Below are 18,376 nucleotides of genomic sequence, written 5' to 3' on the forward strand. Positions count from 1 at the left end.
AGTTTGTTTCCCTTAGATAAGTAAATTTTGAGTTATCGGGAAAGTTTCTCTACCAGTATATAGTATATATCCTTTATGTAGTATACAGTATATCAGTTATATATTCAAAAGCATATGTAATATTATACATAGCCTCAACTGCTTATACCATTTGAATATATAAAAATAGAAATGATTCCAGGGCCAGTTTGACTATTACATGACTTTCATTGTACCATAGTTTAATTAGAGCTTGCATAGCATAAATATAGACCTAAGGAAATGAAAGATTATGAGCTAACCATTCCACAGATTCCCTTTGGATCATAAGCACCATCTTTCACCACTTCCAAGAACGGTTAGAGAAGACACATAAAATCTGGCAGGAAGTTTTGGTATGTTCTGAAATTTGTAACGAATTCAAGGATCCTGGGATACAACACAGCAGTGAAATGTCCATTTATAAGTCATCACCCCAAATGCTTCAAACTCATCGCCAGAAACGGAAAGAGTGTGTGTTCAGGTTGCCCAGCTCCCGAGTAACCATGATGGTTTTGAGACAAAGCAGCCTCATATTTCTCACATCTACAAGTGCCAACCAAACTTTCATTAGTCAATTGTTTACTCTTCTGTGTGTCTTAAATTCTGCAAAGTAAACACAATTGTCCTATATGGGCTACATTTCTTTCTTTACATACTGTACTGTCATATTTAGAAAGAGTTCTTTATTATGAATATTTCACTAAAAAATCATGTTGGTAATTTTTCTATTTCAAGAAACATTGTTTCTGTCAAATCTTTTATCTGTTTTGTGGATAAACATATTTACTTAATCTTTGGGGGCCTGGAGTCATCATAACTTTTGTAGACGAAAACATAATCAAGTATGCTATTCATAAAATGTTTAGGATATAAAAAATATCTCTATTGATACCACAACTGAACTACACATCAAACTAGTTGCTAAGTCAAAGATCCCATAAGGATAGAAAATATCATTTGTTTTCCTGAAAATGTCAAAAGTATGGCAAACAGAGAGACTTCAGTTTTATTAACTTTTAAGGGCAGAAATGTGTTAAGCTTGGATGACACAATGCCGGACTTTTTTTTTCCTTCAAATATAAATTAAAACTGCTAATATATAAACTCCCTGAAGAATGAGGTTTATAATAGAAGTAGAAACTGACCCTTAACTATAACGGCACTGCCGGATGCCGTTATAATAAGCTCCCCTAGATGCCATGGTGTAAATGTATTAGCTGTACTAAGAGACCCACTCCTGCTATAATTATGTTAGGAACCAATAAGACAGCTCAGAAATCAATATGCTAAGACAGATAGAGTAAAGGACCATGGCCAGCCCACTGGGAATAGATTAGTCTGGCAGGTCCCTAGCTGAGTCATGAAGAAGGGATATCTTTGCTGTTGTAGAAAGCCATTAATTGTAAATTTTCCTGAACAAGGAACTTGAAGGGAAAGCTTAGACTGCGTTGTTCATACCACTCAATGAAAACTGTAACTCTTATTGATCAAGAGTTAAGCTTTTTATTCTTATTTCAAAAATCCAACGGTGCAAAAATCTAAATGTTCAGAAGGATTTTTGAAGCTTTTCCCACAGTGCAACTGAAACTCCTCCTTGGTTGTTAATTTGTTTCAATATTTTTAAAACTTCTAGACTAGATCAATAAAATCATATTTAGACAGTGGCCTTCCACACTGACAAGTTTACTGGTATGACATCAATTATCTAAACGATTAATACACACATATCATACGATATGATGAGAAGAGATACAGTCTTTGCCAAATTTTCTACAAGCTGGCAATTACCTGATGATTAAATATTACTGGGTTGAATACTAATAAGGAGAAAGAGCTGTTGCAACTTACTTTAACAATATCTAATTGAGTTTCCTTAATACTGTTAGTTTTATCGGAGTAATTTTCTTAGTAGGCAGAAGCAGTACAATTTAATAATATTGCTAAGAAAAAGAAAAAGAAAGGAGACAGAGAAAAGAAAAAAGAAAGAAAGAAAAAGAAGGAAAGAAAGAAAGAAAAGAAAGAAAGAGAAGGAAGAAAGGAAGGAAGGAAGAAAGAAATAAGAAAACAAAAGGCCAACCTTTTGTGGTTACAGTTTGGCACATCTGCTCATGTCCAATCAAGCTTTCAAACACAGAGTAGTAAACAAAAGCAGCGATCAAGCAAGGACAAAGTCAGACACATAAGTGGTTTGAATGAGTGTGCAATTTCTGCCCATATGACCATCCTGACACAATTGCTCTAATTTTCTTTCCAGAAATGACTGATAAAAGATTTAGGTAATTGCTATGGAGACAGACTTCCTTCCATCACTAGGTATCTTGAATAATACAGCCTCAGGGTCATAAGATGGAGTGTCAGTTTCTGCAGAGTCCTAAATTAATACTTGTCCCTGCTTTAGCTACACTTCCTGTACATCTAATGAAGTGAATGTAATTTATTTTGACAATGTATTGAAAATCACTTGATCAAATGACTATTCTATAATGAACACAAAAGGCAATATAGCCTTGGAAACTATAAACTCCAAAATAACATAAATACACATCAATTTCTCAAAGCATATTTTTTTCTAAAAACTGTATGTAGTCAGAATAAATATGAAACAAAATAGTTTATAAAAACATAATAATTCATTATTAGAATGAATGTAAAAAAAATGTGGATTTCTCTCTGATGCCTAAGATTGACCTATCTCCATTCAGCACATGACCTTGTCCCCTCTAATCAAACTTAATTTATCTGGCTGATCTTTGCATTTCTAACTGTTAGTAGCACACAGAAAGAAGAATCAGAGAGCTACAAATCGCATAGTAGTTAAAGGAATTTCTGAAAATATCATAGATCAGCCCCCTCAAAAATTTTATCTTCATACATAGTCAATTTACAGGGGAATCTTTAAACACCTCCACTAAAACTTCATAGCATCAGGCAAAGTTTAGTTTGGAGGTCTCTTGAATATTATGAAGTTTTCAGTACTTAATGAAATCAGCTGTGTGTTAATGAAAACTCCCTATAGTGACATCATAAATAATTAGAAGGTTACATAATTTGTTAAAAGACATACAATGCTAGACTAATGTAAAAGTTTCTTTGTCAACATGAAAAGCTTTCTTAGGTTTTCTGATGAAACTTTTACTTTTTCCCCTGATGGAAAATATTACTTGAGATCTGAAAACACTAAAACACTTGATTTATGCATATATCCGATTGTACCAGAACCAAATTGCATGATTTTCTTTTTCTTCAGAAAACCAGCAGAACATCTTGGAAACCGGCAGGGGTAGTATAATTGAAATATTTAGTCTTCACTAACAGGAAATACACTTGGTACCATCTTGGCAAGAGGGCAAAGCAAGGCAAGTGTTTGTACAGTGGCACTGTGAAAGTACAATGTAGTGTTTAAATACAGCCAGGCAGAAGCCAGTGGATAATGCTCAGTAATGGGTTAATCAATACTTATTATGGTTTTATTGGTTCACTAAAGAGAGAACAGAACCTAGTGAGCACAGAGTCGAAAAAATCACTGCATCTGATCTAGATAACATCTACTCTCCCTAAGGGATTTCCCTATTCAAGAATCCAATTTACCATGCCTGATTGACAAGGATTGGATCCTAGGGAATCACATAACTCTTTTTAGGACCCAATAAAATCCTAATGGATTTGTCTGACTGGCCAGGAGACTTCTAGTTTTACTAAACTGGGGTGGTTTGTTGCAATTAGCCTTTATTCCACTTGCAGTTGAAAAACTAGCCTATTAGGAATCATCCCCCCTCTATAAATGCTGGAGTCATGCTGGGATGTGCCCAGTGGAAGGAGGTACTGTGCTATATAAAAGAAGGCTCTTATGATAGATTGTAAACATTTGAAAGCATCTGAAAAAATGGTAATCAAACAAGATTCAAATGAAAAAGAGGAAGAGTCCAACTAAATCGCATGCTTAAAATCCATTTATTGGTCACTTAGCCTTTACAATGCATTTCTCATTCGGGTAACGGACACAGAAAAGAAACTCTCTGTTTGAAAGCACCTTTGAAATGTGTACCTTTTGCTGAGCTTCCCCTTTAATACCTGGTTTGAAAAAAAAAACTCACTCTGTCACAACAAAAATCTTGAAGATAGTTGTCCCTGTACCTGCTCTTTTTTTCCTAGACATAATGTTTTTACTAAGTAGTTAGTTTGTTCAAGCACACTGGGTTTTGATCATGGCACACTATCTTCTTGGCTCTTAAGAAGTCAGAAAACAGTGGGAGTGTGATGAGACTTGAAATCCAGGCCGAACCACAGCTGAAGAAGAACTGTTAAATAACATAAATCGTATTTTGAAGGAAACATTGCTTTCATATAAAAATTACGCATGCAACCCATTTCATCTCTAGAATTGTGCCTGCTCTTTCAAAAGGCATAAGTGATGCTTTAAATGTGTTTGAATTGAATGGATTTCATAATCAGAAATACATTCGCGTATGAAATGTCTTTGAATAGACGTCATGAGTTACTCTGTTCCCCTTAGACTTGGAGGGAACTTAATGACATTCAGAGAGCTCACATGGGCTCACATGACCAGCACGCTGGGCCCTAGTTTCCAACACCAAAGTCTCCAGCCAGAAAGCTATGTTAATTGAGTACAAAAGATCCATTTCCAATAAAGATGTATGACTCTGTGGTAATAAATGTTGAAACCTAGAGAAGGGACACATAAACTTCATGTGTTTAAACATACGAAATTATTTAAATACAGGTGTAGAATATTATCACATTTAACTGTATACAAATCTTCTAATCATGACATTCAAACTCAGTGATTGTGAAGAAGACAAAACAAAGATAAGATGTCAATATATTATAATATAATACGATAATATGATAATTACAGAAGAAAGTTGAGAAAGACGGGCAGAGACAAAAGAAGATAGGGATGTAGAAGAACAAGAAAGCAATTGAATTGAAGGATATTGATAAAATATTAGCATGATTGTTTCTTTAAGTAAAATTATGAGTCACTTGATTTATTATTTTGCTTTACTCTAGTTTTTAAATGAAAACACTTTTGTGTGTGGATAAGAAAAATATAAATTTCATTAATAATTAAAAAGTGATATGTGGTTAAGTACGATGATATGGAAATTATAACTGTAAACATTCTAATTCTAAGGAGGCTGTAGGTGGTCTCAAAAATGTTGCAGTGATTTTTTTTTACATTTGTTTATAATTACGGTCCCTGCTGTCGCTCTGGGATTTAAATGATGTATTGCTGCTGGTTAAGAGTTTAGCAGAATTTTATTTTAGACAGTATTGATTGCTTGCCCATGTGTAATTTGCTAATTAATATTGTTTACTTTTCATTTGCTGCCAATTTTATTTAATCTATAACACAACTAGCAGTGTTTCATTCACAAGTTACAATAATGTAATTTTCACTTTTAATATAAAATTTCAATCTTAAAATTCAACAAATCTTTTTTCAAAATCATCAATACAGCTGGTCAGAGAAAAATTAAAAGGATTCCAGTTCAAAATGATGATCTGAGCCCTGTGTTTGTCTATCTTGTCTTATGAACCTCAATTGTAATGTCAGCAAAGTGATGGCTAAGTATATGATCCCGTAAAAAAACCCACAAAAATTAGGCCTAAGTCTGAAAATTAAAAATGGAAAAAATTCTGAAACCCAGAAAATAAGTAAATAAATAAACATGTCAAAGGATGACTTCAGCAGTCTTGAGATAAATTGTATTTTCCAAAAGTAATCAGAACATTATATCCAATTCTAGAACTTTTCTATTCCCTCATAAAATTGCATAGTCTATTTTCTCTAACTTGAAATTGTGGGGATCTATTTCACTGTGGATATATGGAATATGGAAGATATGTTATATAACCTGGTAATATGTATGTATATATAACCATATGGTTATAAAAGGTGATGCGGCTTTTGTCTGGCTCTTGAATATTTATATCTCTAATCTATCTATCTATCTATCTAATATATATATATAATATCTATAATATGTATAATATATATCTAGTGGAATATAATATATATGTATATATATATGTGCGTGTGTGTGTGTATATATATATATATATATATATATATATATATCTGGTTATAAAAGGATGTGGCTTTTGTCTCGCTCTCATCTTAGAATGCTTGTCCATAGAACCTAGTTCCATATTGTGAAGAAACCCAGGTCAAATGGAAAAGCCATGTGTAGGTGTTCCGGTCAACATACCCAGCTGAGGTGTAGCTGACAGTCAGCATCACTTGGCAAATTTGTGAACATGCAAATGTTCAGGAGAGTCCAATCCCTATCCTTTGCTCTGACTGATGCCAAATGGAACAGAGCAATAAGCTATTTCTGTTAAGCCTTCACTGAGTTGGGAAATCGTGATCAAAATCAATGCTACTTTTGTTTTAAGTCACCAAGTTTTGAGGTAGTTTTTAGGTAGCCATAGATAACTGGAACCAATTTTGTTAATTAGAAATAGGGCACCATCATCATGAAATGTAAAACATGTTGCTTGGGGCCCAGGTAGCAAGTAGAAGCTGAAAGGACTTTGAGGAAAGTGTTAGGGAAAGATTAAAGAGCCTTGCAGAGAATATTAATAGATTCTCCATAATACTTTATGGCACTCAGGGGAGACTGTTAGTGATGATTTAAAAGATATGAAGAAAATATTATTGGGGGCTGGAGGAACAGGAACCCTTGTTACATAGAGGCAAACAGTGTCAGCACACTTTGCCTTTGATAACGTGGAAGATAGAAAGCAAACCTAATGAATCGGATGACCTAGCTAAGGAGGTTCCTAGGGAGACTACTTAAAGTGCCATGTGGGTCCTTCTCACTGGTTTTGATAAAGAAGGAGTTGAAAAGTTATTTTTGTTTTGTTTTGTTTTCAAGTGAAATTAGAAGGAGATATAAACTGCCAGATCTTACTGAGTTCAATTTTTTTAAAAAATAATAATATTACTGGCCTCCCCAAGTCCTTCAAGTGAGAATGAACTGCAGAGCAAATATGAAATCCAAGGTGGGAATATGGCATCATTTTAATGCCTCTTAAGATTCAAGAATTGCTTCAGAAATTCACTCAGTCGAATAAAGTCCTCTAATAATCTTAAACGTGCAGATCACAGGCTTCTGTTAGAAGTCTAACAAGAAGCCAAAAATGGAGGAGATCTTACCTAAAACAGTTGTTGGTTATGACTTTGGCTAGATGAACAACAATAAGATTCATTTAAAAACCCACTGCATTTTTAAGGGAATTGTGCAGTTGAAAACACTGCTGCCTTGTACTTAATTGAACAGTGACAGTACAAAATGAAAAATGACCTTTAGGTCTCTGAGCCACTATAAGATAAAGCAAGCTGATGAAACTACTCAGCAGCAAATAATAACAATTCTTTATGGAAAAGAAAGGATGACTCCGAAGGAAAAACCAAGAGCCTAAAGGTCAGAACAAAAACCTGTGAAGAATCCTTCCTAGGCAGGAGTACTAAGCCCTAATAAATGAACTAGAAAATGTGCTTCGATAGATTTCAGAATTATTATGGAACAGTGAATATAATGTGCCACTCACTACCCCCTCTTTTGGTGGTATACACACAAATTGCCAGCCACGTGAGGGAAGCCATCTTGGTCATGAGCCCTCAGCTCCAGCTGAGCCACTTTAGCTATGCAGTGGACACAAGAAATTAGACATCCATGCCAGATCTTGCCCAAAATGCCAATTTGGGAATAAATAAACTATCATTGTTTTTCATGCCACTGTAGTTTGGCATGGCTTTTTATGCAGCATAAACAACCAGAACAGCATTGGTAATGAGAATAATATATATAATAACAGGGGCGGGGGGGCAGGCAAGGCATTTACAAAGAAGTTAAGAATCAAACTGACTTTATGGGGAGCCTGGGTGGCTCAGTCGGTTGAGCATCTGACTTTGGCTCAGGTCATGATCTCGTGGTTTACGGGTTTGAGCCCCACATCCGGCTCTGTGCTGACACTTCGGAGCCTGGAGCCTGCTTTGGATTCTTTGTCTCCCTCTATGATCCTCCCCCACTCACGCTGTCTCTCTCTCCTTCAAAAATAAATAAACATAAAAAAAATTTTTTTTAAAGAATCAAACTGACTTTAGATTTCTCTTTAGCACACAAAATTGTGAAATACATTAGACCAAGGCGTTTCAAGTTCTGAAAGAGTAATTTTGAATTAAGAAAATAACTCTTTTTAAAGCCCATATATATAGCTTGTAAGTTCTGAATCTATTTACTTTCATAATTAATCTTTGAAGGATTTTCAATGAATTCAGTATTCAATCCAAAAAATTAATACTTCATATGTTCCATGTGTTTAATACTCTCTCTTTTAAGAGAGCATGAATAATCTCAGTGAAAAAAGTTCCTTTCTTTTTTTTTCCCCAGCATTGATCAGGTAAGACAGGGTTAGTTAATGCAGGTTGAAAAACACGTCCATTTAGGTGGCACATACTTCGCCGAATGTGTTCTTTTCACAGAAACTAAACCAAATGATAACACATAATACATGATCAATTAATTTGCCATTGTACTGCATTAAAGATTTATTTCTTTTTCTTTCCTTTCTTGTTCATACCATAAGACTATGGATTTTTCAAAGCTAATCCTGTGTCTTTCATAGTATTTTCCTTATAGATCTCAGTGCTCTGCTATGATAATAAAGGAAGACTATAAAAAATAAATAACAAACTAGGGATAAAGTCAGGAAGGTGATTAGACTTGGAGAAGGGGTAGAATTTCCTCCGACTGAAGCCATGCTTTTGCCTACTTGCCATGTTTTTGATTGTTCAGAAAATGACACTAAGCACAGCATCCCTATCAGAGTTGCAGAAAGATAGCTCATTTCTGAGCTTTACTTTTGGTTCAGCCAAAGCACAGCTGCCTCAATACATCTAATTACTGCAGTAATTAAAGTTCTTACCTTACCTGTGTAGTCAAGGACACAAGGACTTCTAATGGGAACAAATCTAGATATAAAAGCTTGCTGTCAATTAGCCCTGATGGCTTGAAAAAATAATGAAGGACAATGAGGGTTGAGTTACAGCTCTGTACAATAACAAATATAGTAATTCGGCACCTCTTTCTTTTCTTGGATTCTGCCCAAGAGTTTGGGAGAAGAAAGACAAGATTATCTGGGTAATATGATCTTAAGACTATCAGTGGATAATGGTATCCTCCGTCAACTTTGCGCAGTGCTTACCTCTGACAAAAGATGGGACGGCTACAAATACAAGCCCTTCAATCTGAGAACAACACAGCTGTTCAGTTTCTTGTCACAGATTCTGTCAATAGAATGTGGACCAAAAAAGGAGAAAAGAAATGTGACTCTGCCGTGCGCAGGGTTTTTATGCTCAGCCCTCTTCCAGCAAAATCACCTTTCCTGATAAACTTAGGCAATATGTTGAGAGTATATTTTGTCATTGTTGTTGTTTTAATCATTGCTTTTCTATTCTATCAGGAAATAGCCTGTAGTAAATGGTGGGGGGAGAAAAGTTGTAGAAAACTTTCATCCTTAGAATATCCTGAAAGGATTGTGCATTCATTGATCTGAAAAATACAGACATGATATACATAACATTTGGAATGATGTTGCTTCTGTTGTCTTTAAAACTTGCCACTGGATGTTGAGGGCAATCTACATCCTGTCTTCTCCCCTAGATTATAAAATCACCGAGACTACATTATGGACCAATCCCATAGCCTGGTGAGTAGCAAAATGTAGAACTTGACCTTTGCATTTATGTATTAAATTTTTGTTCTATAGATTAAAATTAATGCTAAACATTCCATTGGAAACAATCATTTCCACTTTTTTCTGTTTGTCTACCCTGTTCTTTTTCCCATTTTTCTCACTTTTATTGTACGAAGGAAAATGCAGTAGTATATTGTGATGGTTAGTTTTATATATCAATTTGTCTGGGCTACAGTAACCAGTTTTTTTCATCAGATGCCAATAGAGGTGTTGCTGGGAAGGGATTTGGTAGATATGGTTGAGATTTGCAATCGAGTGACTTTAACTAAAGGAGATTGTCCTTGATAATCTTGGTGGAGCCTCATCCAAATAATAAAGGCCTTCAGAACAAACTTCAGCCTTGCCAGCTCCCACGATTCCACCAACCAATTCCTTAAAATAAGTCTGTGTGTGAGTATGTGTTTCTGAAGAATCCTGACGGATACATATGCTTAGGACACATGAAACTTTATGCTATATATTGTAAACTATGTAACAGATACTTCAGGAAATACCATGGGTTTTTCTATGTCTCCATGTTTGCCATTTCTTGTTTTCTGTTTTAATACTACATCTTTGTAGTCACTAATAGAAATGCAAACAGATATTTTTAAACCATCAACCTAAGTACTTTAAAAGAGCAATATGAAAAACTCATAGAGCTAAACATTTTATTATATCAGTTATCAATCAAGGTGCACTATTTTGTGCTTACATATTGCCTCATAATTCTTTGGCAATTTTATATATTATTTCCTAACTACTGAAAATAATGCATTTCATCATCATACTATTTATTTTATTATTCTCAGTGACTACAAAAATATATATAGTAAATATTCATTCAATAAATTGTGCTTGAATTAAAATGAAAAAGACTTTTGCCAAGAAAAGCTATTATCCTAAATTTTGGAATATGACATACCAGAAGATAGTAACAGGAAATATACACATGGAATGAACACATTTTTTGCACCAATAATTGAGCAAAATAGGTTCAAGATTATGAACAAAAAAACCCCCATGTGGTTAGTCAATTTGAAAATATTAGCTAGAATCAGATATTCTTAATTGTTTAGAGAAACCTGAGAGAGTTATTAAAGTATATACAGTGTGTGGTTATTTTTAATAGAAAAAAAACATAAAAAATAAAAGAACCTGCCATTTTACTAAGAAAATACCTAATATAGAGGCTTATAAATGTTTTGATCTCAGAGTCCTGTACATCCTGAAGAATTATTGAGGACTCCAAAGAATTTTTTGCTTATGTGAGTTACATTTCTTAATACATGCTGTATTAGAAGTAAAAACAGGCACTTTAAAGATATTTATTTATTAATTAAATTTACAAAATACAAAACTCATGTTAACAAATAAAATATTTTATTAAACAAAAACCTATTCTCCAAAACTTAATAAAAATAGCTTTTTTCTTTTTTCTTTTTCCTTTTTTTTTTTTTTTTTGTAGATTTCCGAATATCTTCAATACCTGGTTTAATAGAGAATAGATGGATTCTTAAATCTGCTTCTGTGCTCAGTCTATTGTGAGAGCACAAATAGTACATAGCTTCTGGAAAACTCACCATGTATTTCCGAGAAAATGAGTGAAAAGGCATAAAACCTCTTAGTATTATTATGAAACTAGCATTACCAGACCCCACTTTGAGAAGCACTGACCTCAATGCCTCTTTTGCATTTGATGCAAAGTCCATTCAGCCCATGCTGAAAGCGGCCTGCATGCCATGATTACCAAACCAGGGGCTGCCTCCTTCTCTAAACCAGACCACACATTCATATATTTTTTAATGGAAGTCAGGGAAAAATACCGGATGCAAATTTGATCATGCCTTTTCTTTTGTTGTCCAAGTGTTGTCAAACAAATCCTAATAGAAACTGCAATGCTTCCAGCTGTAACTACCTGAAAGAGAGAAAGACCATATCATCTTCCAAATGTTTTGGGGGTCTCAGACTGGATTTACTAGTCTAGGGATTAGGAATATTAGAGCTGCTTCCTTCTTCTGCTCCGCTCCTGAAGGGCCAACTGAGACACCATTTCAAAGGACAGAGCTGCACGGGCCACTTTTAGGATTTCTCTTAGCAGATGCTAAAACAATGGTAACAACCCAGCAAAACTCTTCAGGCCCCTAGAGGAAGAGCAGTTTCCTGTTTTCTTGAGGGAGCAGAAATGGTAAGCAAGCATTCTTTCAGAGCCACAAGACACTTTAGACGTATTATGTTTTAATTCCTTCTTGAAGATGCCCAACGTACCTTATGAAAGGAGCACAGCTTATAAGAAGGAAGGAATAATCATTAGAGAGCAGCGTACCCAGTGTCCTCCTCATGTCAATATTTGGCAGTGCTAACCAAAGTTTTAGCTTTCAGTGAGTTCTTTTGTTTCACAGAAATAGAGTCTCTATAAATTCATTGAAAGAAAAAAGAGAGCTTACTGTAGAACTCTGTGGAATCTAGGGACCTTTTGTTTCCTTTTCCCTCTCATGGGCCACATGACATGTCTTTTTGTTTCCCTCTAAATGTCTGCTGCCTCGTAACTTTGATTTGCCCTGATTCCTTCTGGTCTCTTGACTCTTCTTTTTTCTTTTCTTTTCTTTTTTTTTTAACGTTTATTTATTTTTGAGACAGAGAGAGACAGAGCATGAACGGGGAGGGGCAGAGAGAGAGGGAGACACAGAATCGGAAGCAGGCTCCAGGCTCTGAGCCATCAGCCCAGAGCCTGACATGGGGCTCCAACTCACGGACCGCGAGATCGTGACCTGAGTGAAGTCCGATGCTTAACTGACTGAGCCGCCAAGGCGCCCCTCATGACTCTTCTTCTACTCATCTACATCCCTGTTCAACTTCAGTATACTAAGGAATTTTCCATCTTTCTTTCGGTGCTTATAGGATATCATTTCTCTACGTTCTGCCTTCCGGTTTTGTTGAGTTTGGTGTTGAGAAGACAGGTGTTGAGCTGATTTTTTTTTTTTTTTTTTGCTCTTTTCAAAATAATACTTTTTTTTTTTTTCCTGCAGGAACTTTTAACATTTTCTTTTTATAATTGCTTAGTTGGAATTTTTTTCTCTAGCGTGCTTTGTATTTATTCTGCATGAGGTTCACAGTGATTCTTGAAGATTGATGTTGTTGCAGAATTTTTTACCACAATACCCGGGATCCATTGTCACACCCCTTTGAAACCTTTGAAAAATGAAGAGGTGGACACAAAATGAGCAGCAGGCCAAAGTTTATTAGAGTATAAGATTAGAAAGAAAGAATAGTCTGAAACCTTTCTTTACAGAGCGGGGACGTTCAAAAGTGAATACCCAAGGATTATCTATAGGCAAAGGTCTTTGTTTTATAAGGTTCTGGTCAGCCCTCCCCCATGCCTTCCTCCTTGTTCCTTCTCACGTTCTACCCTTATTGGCTTGATAGCTCTAGGTGCTGGTTTGTCCACTCCTGATGGACTCGTTTCCATTGTATGAGGGGTGTTCTTTGGCCATACTTAGGTCTTTTGTCAAATCCCTGAGGGGAAACCTGAGGGGGAGTAGGTGGCCTCAGTTACATTAAGAGGAACCTTATGCATGAGGGGGTTTTCTGTCATCAGACACTCCCAGCATTGTTCCTAAATAGGTGTTTTCCCTCACCAGACCTCCAACCCAAATCTTTCCTTCTCTGCCTACTGAATATTATCTTCTCCAATCATAATATCATTTATCAGTTTCAGAAAATATTTATTAGGCATTATATTTTCAAACATTGCTTCTGCCCCATCTCTTTCTACAACTCCTGTGTCATGTATGTCAAACTTTTTCAATATATCTTCTCTCTCTCGCTCTTGTTTTAACTGTATTTTCTTTTTCCATGCCTCTTCTGCATATTTTTCTGTCCTACATTTTATGCAAGTAATTATCTCTGTATGTGTGTCCAATCTAACATTAAACACACCCGGAGTTTTAAATTTTATTTACTGAATTTTTTAGTTCCTGAATTTTCATTTGCTTTATTTTGCATATTCCAGTTCTCTGTCAAATTTCTCAATCTACTTAGAAATCCTTAAGCTTAACAAGTTCAGCCATTTAGAGTCTGTCTCATGACTCCATTTTCTGGACTACCTAAACCGATAGGTTTCTATTTGCATTGTTCTCCTATGGTTCTAAAACATGGAGTCTTATACACCTTACTATTTTGACAGACTGCGAGGCTTTATAATATTTAGAAATAATTTGAGGTCTAGAATGATTACGCCTTCTCTGAGAGGGAATATACTTTTGTTCTTGAAGATAACTAGGGGCACTTGCAATTTCAGATCACATAACCCATTCCAAGGAGATGGTTGAAACTGTGCTTCAGTCTCGGCAATGACTAAACTACTTCTGATTAACCCTTACTCCTTGTATGTAGACTTTTAGGACCTAACATAAAGCTTGAGGGCCCTGGGTTTCAGTTTTTGTCCTCAGGCTCCATGAGGCTTTCAAAGCTTTGTTCAGCTTCTCCAATTCCGCCACCTCTACAGTAGTCCACAAAATCCTCTAAGTAAAAAATCTCTTAAGTGAGAGCAGCCTAAAATGATGGGTTCACCTTTCAAGGTTCCTTTACTCTCTAACCTGCCTAGATCTTGACCCCATAATTCCTTATTAGCTTTTTAACTTTCCAGTGTCTTCAGATTTATTTTGCCAGCTTTTCTTTTCAGTGCGAGAGTTTTTCTAAATTTCCTAGTTCACTATTACCAGAGGTGGCATCTCTCAAAGGAAATTTTTGAGTAGACAGATCACCAAGTGAGTAGAACAAAAATAACAGGTGTGGTGCAATAAAAATATAAGCTAAAAATGTGATTGCAAACCCACTGCTTATTAAAATACTTTTCAGCCATTCTATAAATCATTGTTGTTATTTAATGCAATTTCTCTAGAAGAGGTATTAAAATGGACAATTAAAAATTCTTCTAATGTAATTAAGGCTGGAATATGTTAAAAAAATCAACTAAGAAATATTGAAAAAGAAATTTTCAATTCATTCTTTCATGAATATTTTATGGAGTTATCCAAATTCAATTTTCTTTTGAGATAAACAACCAAGATATTAAATCAACTAATGATAAACATATAAACATTATAGGTCAAACCAAAAGAATAATCAAAAGAATAACTAAAATTAGAAAGAATCTAAGAGACTGGAAACACCTCAAGGACAAAATCATAGAAATGATTAAAATAAGTTATATGCTAGTATAAGTGGTCATTCTTTCAATGTATTAGTTGGTTGACTATTTAAATCCCTACAGATAAGAAGGTTCAGAAAATGACTTGTAAACCAAATCATCTGAATTTCATAGTTGGCAAATTTCATGGGCTTATATTAAGTAATAGGAACTTATATTGCAAAAACAACTTAACCTTTTGGTACATTATGAGGTTTACATAAGAGGAAATCAATATTTGCTAGAGCTATTTAAAGAAGAAAGTATATATGTAAGAAAAGACTCATTTATCTTGGCTTCCAAAGAATTAAAAATATAATACTTGTCACAAATTTCTCTGATGGTATTATCTTTATAAACAAAAATAAGGATTGGAGTTGAATAAAGTATGCATGCATGGAGTTGAATAAAGTATTTTTTTAGTGAGATGTCAAAGGCCCATAAAGAACTTGTCAAAAAACAAAGCTTTATCAGTAGTTCAGGCATGTTCAAACTACTGTATAATAAGTTTTGAACCTAAACATTATTTAATAAAGCTTTCTTTCTTTCTTTCTTTCTTTCTTTCTTTCTTTCTTTCTTCTTTCTTTCTTCTTTTTTTCTTTCAGTAGGCTTCACACCCATCACAGAGCCCAACTCAGGGCTTGAAGTCATAACCGTGAGATCAAGACCTGAGCTGAGATCTCAGCTCTATGGGTCAGACCCATAACCAACTGAGCCACCCATGCACCCTGTGCAATAACAACTTTCTATTTTGAACTCTGAGAAAGTAGTTCCTGCAACTTCTGGTATCTGCTTAGGGTGAAAGCTGGAAAGAGCATCAACTCTTACTTGTATAACAAAATAATGATGGAGAATGTAAATTCAAAGCTTTTGTTAAGCACATCACAACTGAGGTTACAAGTCAAATAACTAACCCAAAATTTAAGGAAACACAGATGCATCAAAGGAGAGACATGATGAGAGCACTTATTTACCTGGAGTAGATGACACTGGACACCATGAAAGTGGCTAAGATTTCCTTCACTTAAATTATTTTTTAACAAATTGCTAAAGGGGCTAGCATAACAATGTAGCAACCCTAATAACTTCAGACACAAAGGAAATGCACACCCCCTCTACAAACTCTTTTCCACTGACCTCACTGGATGCTCACAAGAAAGACCGAGGGCAAAACAAGGGTCTTGAGAAAGTGTCTCTCATGAAGTAGGCTTGGAGAAGAAGAATTGTAGTCACTACAGGAAAGGCACAGATCCCTGTCCAGATACATTTTACCCATCTTTCTATGAAGCAAAAGCCTTCTACAACCTAGAAAGAGCAGAAAACTGTGTTGCCCTGAGGGCACTATAAAATGAATTGAAATGGAAATTAAAAAAAAAAAATTCTCTATCCTTGCAGAGAAACATGAGTTCATCCTTAACATATACCATTGATAGTTTCCTATAGTTGTAAACAGAACAAGAACACTGATAAGACCCAATACCAAAGACACAAGAAAACAATGCATGCCTAAGATTAATGCATACTCTTAAACCAAAATAACAGAGGATATTCTCCCCTCTCTTCATCATCAGGCCAATAAGCACTCAGTTAAGAAGTAATAGCAGGTTTCTTCTGATAAAGGGGGAAGAGCGTGGAGAGACTCATGAACAAAAGGAAGAGTTTTGTTTTAGAGCTTTCGATTTTTAAAGCTAAAAATGGATTAGACATTGAGAAAAATCCTCGACAAATCAGCCCCCACTCTAAACACAAAATAACACAGGATAATTTAAGTCCATGATACACTCATGGTAATTATAGCAACAACAAAAGCCATATCCAGCCTCAGTAAGATCAGATCAAACAAATTCTTCAAGGAATATTACCAAGGATAAAAGAAGGACATTGTAAACTAGAAAAGGGTCAGTTTTCCAAGATGATACAACAATAAAAACTGTCTATGCACCGAATAAGAGAGCTTTGAAATATGAGATACAAAATCTGATAGAACTTAAAACATACATAGACAAGTCTACAATTGGGGTCAGAAATTTCAACACTCCTCTATCAGTCGATGAGAGTATAAGTGGTCAGAAAGTCAGTAAAGATATAGACAAACTGAATGGTATTATCAACCAAAAGGACTTAATTAACATTTATAGGACACTCCACTAAGCAGAATAACATACTCATTTCAAGCGTACATGAAATATTCACCAAGATAGATAATATTCTGAAGGTAAAATAAACCTTAACAAAATTAAGAGAATTGAAATTATACAAACTATGTAGTCAAACCATTATAAAATGAAAGTAGAAAATTAATAACAGAAAGATATGGAAAGTCTCTAAATATTTGTGTGAGGGGTGAATTATGTCACCCCCAAACTTATGTGTGAAATCCCTAGCCCCTAATAGTTCAGAATGTGACTGTATTTGAAGATGGGCTTTTAAAGAGATGCCTAAGTAAAAAGAGTCCAGTAGGGTAGGTCCTAATCCAATCTGACTGGTGTCTTCATAGGAAGAGATTAGGACACACAAGGAGACACCAGGAGTGCAGGTAGAGTGGAAAGACCATGTAAAGACACAGAGCAAGGCAGCCAAAGAGAGACCTCAGAAGAAACCCAATCTACTGACACACTGATGTTGGATACCTAGCCTCCAGCACTGTGAGAAAATATATTTCAGCTGTTTAAGCTCACTAGTCTTTTGTATTTTGTCATAGCAGCCCTACTGAGACAGGGGAATTAAAGGAAACCCCATAAAATACTGGTTTTTTTGCTCCTTTCCCCCCTTCTATTATTGTTAAGACGCATATTTCCACCTTACACATTTCTTATGGAACAGATGATGTATGTTCTCTTTGTAAAGGTCAAGGAATTAATGATTTTTTTAGAATCTTCCAGCACAATGATAACATCTAAGCAGTGATGAAGCAGGGTGGTCACGAACTTTTTCCAAAACCACTAAGGCATCCAAATCCCTGGCTCCAGGGCATTAGTGGCTTCTGGAGGACACCTAAACACTTGTCTTTGATCCTGAATGCCTGAGAAGACAAATCATTAGACCACAATCCTCAATAAAAACCCCAGACCCCAAGCAAGGATGGCAACTCATTTGTCTTTCCTTTCTGAGTCTTCTAGATGCTCTGTCTATAAATGGTCTCTATGTCTTCAGCAAACTTGCTTTTGCTTCCTCTCAGCTTGCATTGGATTTCTACCCTGTATGAAGCCAAGGACTTTCCCTGCAGAACTTCACTCTGGGTTCTTGGACTCAGCCAGCCTGCATCACTATCAAACTAATACAGTTTGTAAATTAAACAATGTACTTCTAAACAGTCCATCAATCAAAGAGAATATGACAAAAAGAAAATAGAAAATATTTTAAATGAAATGAAAATGAAAACATTGGGCATTAAAATTT

Source organism: Felis catus, chromosome F2 (assembly GCF_018350175.1).
Source record: "Felis catus isolate Fca126 chromosome F2, F.catus_Fca126_mat1.0, whole genome shotgun sequence".
In the NCBI taxonomy this organism is placed as follows: domain Eukaryota; kingdom Metazoa; phylum Chordata; class Mammalia; order Carnivora; family Felidae; genus Felis; species Felis catus.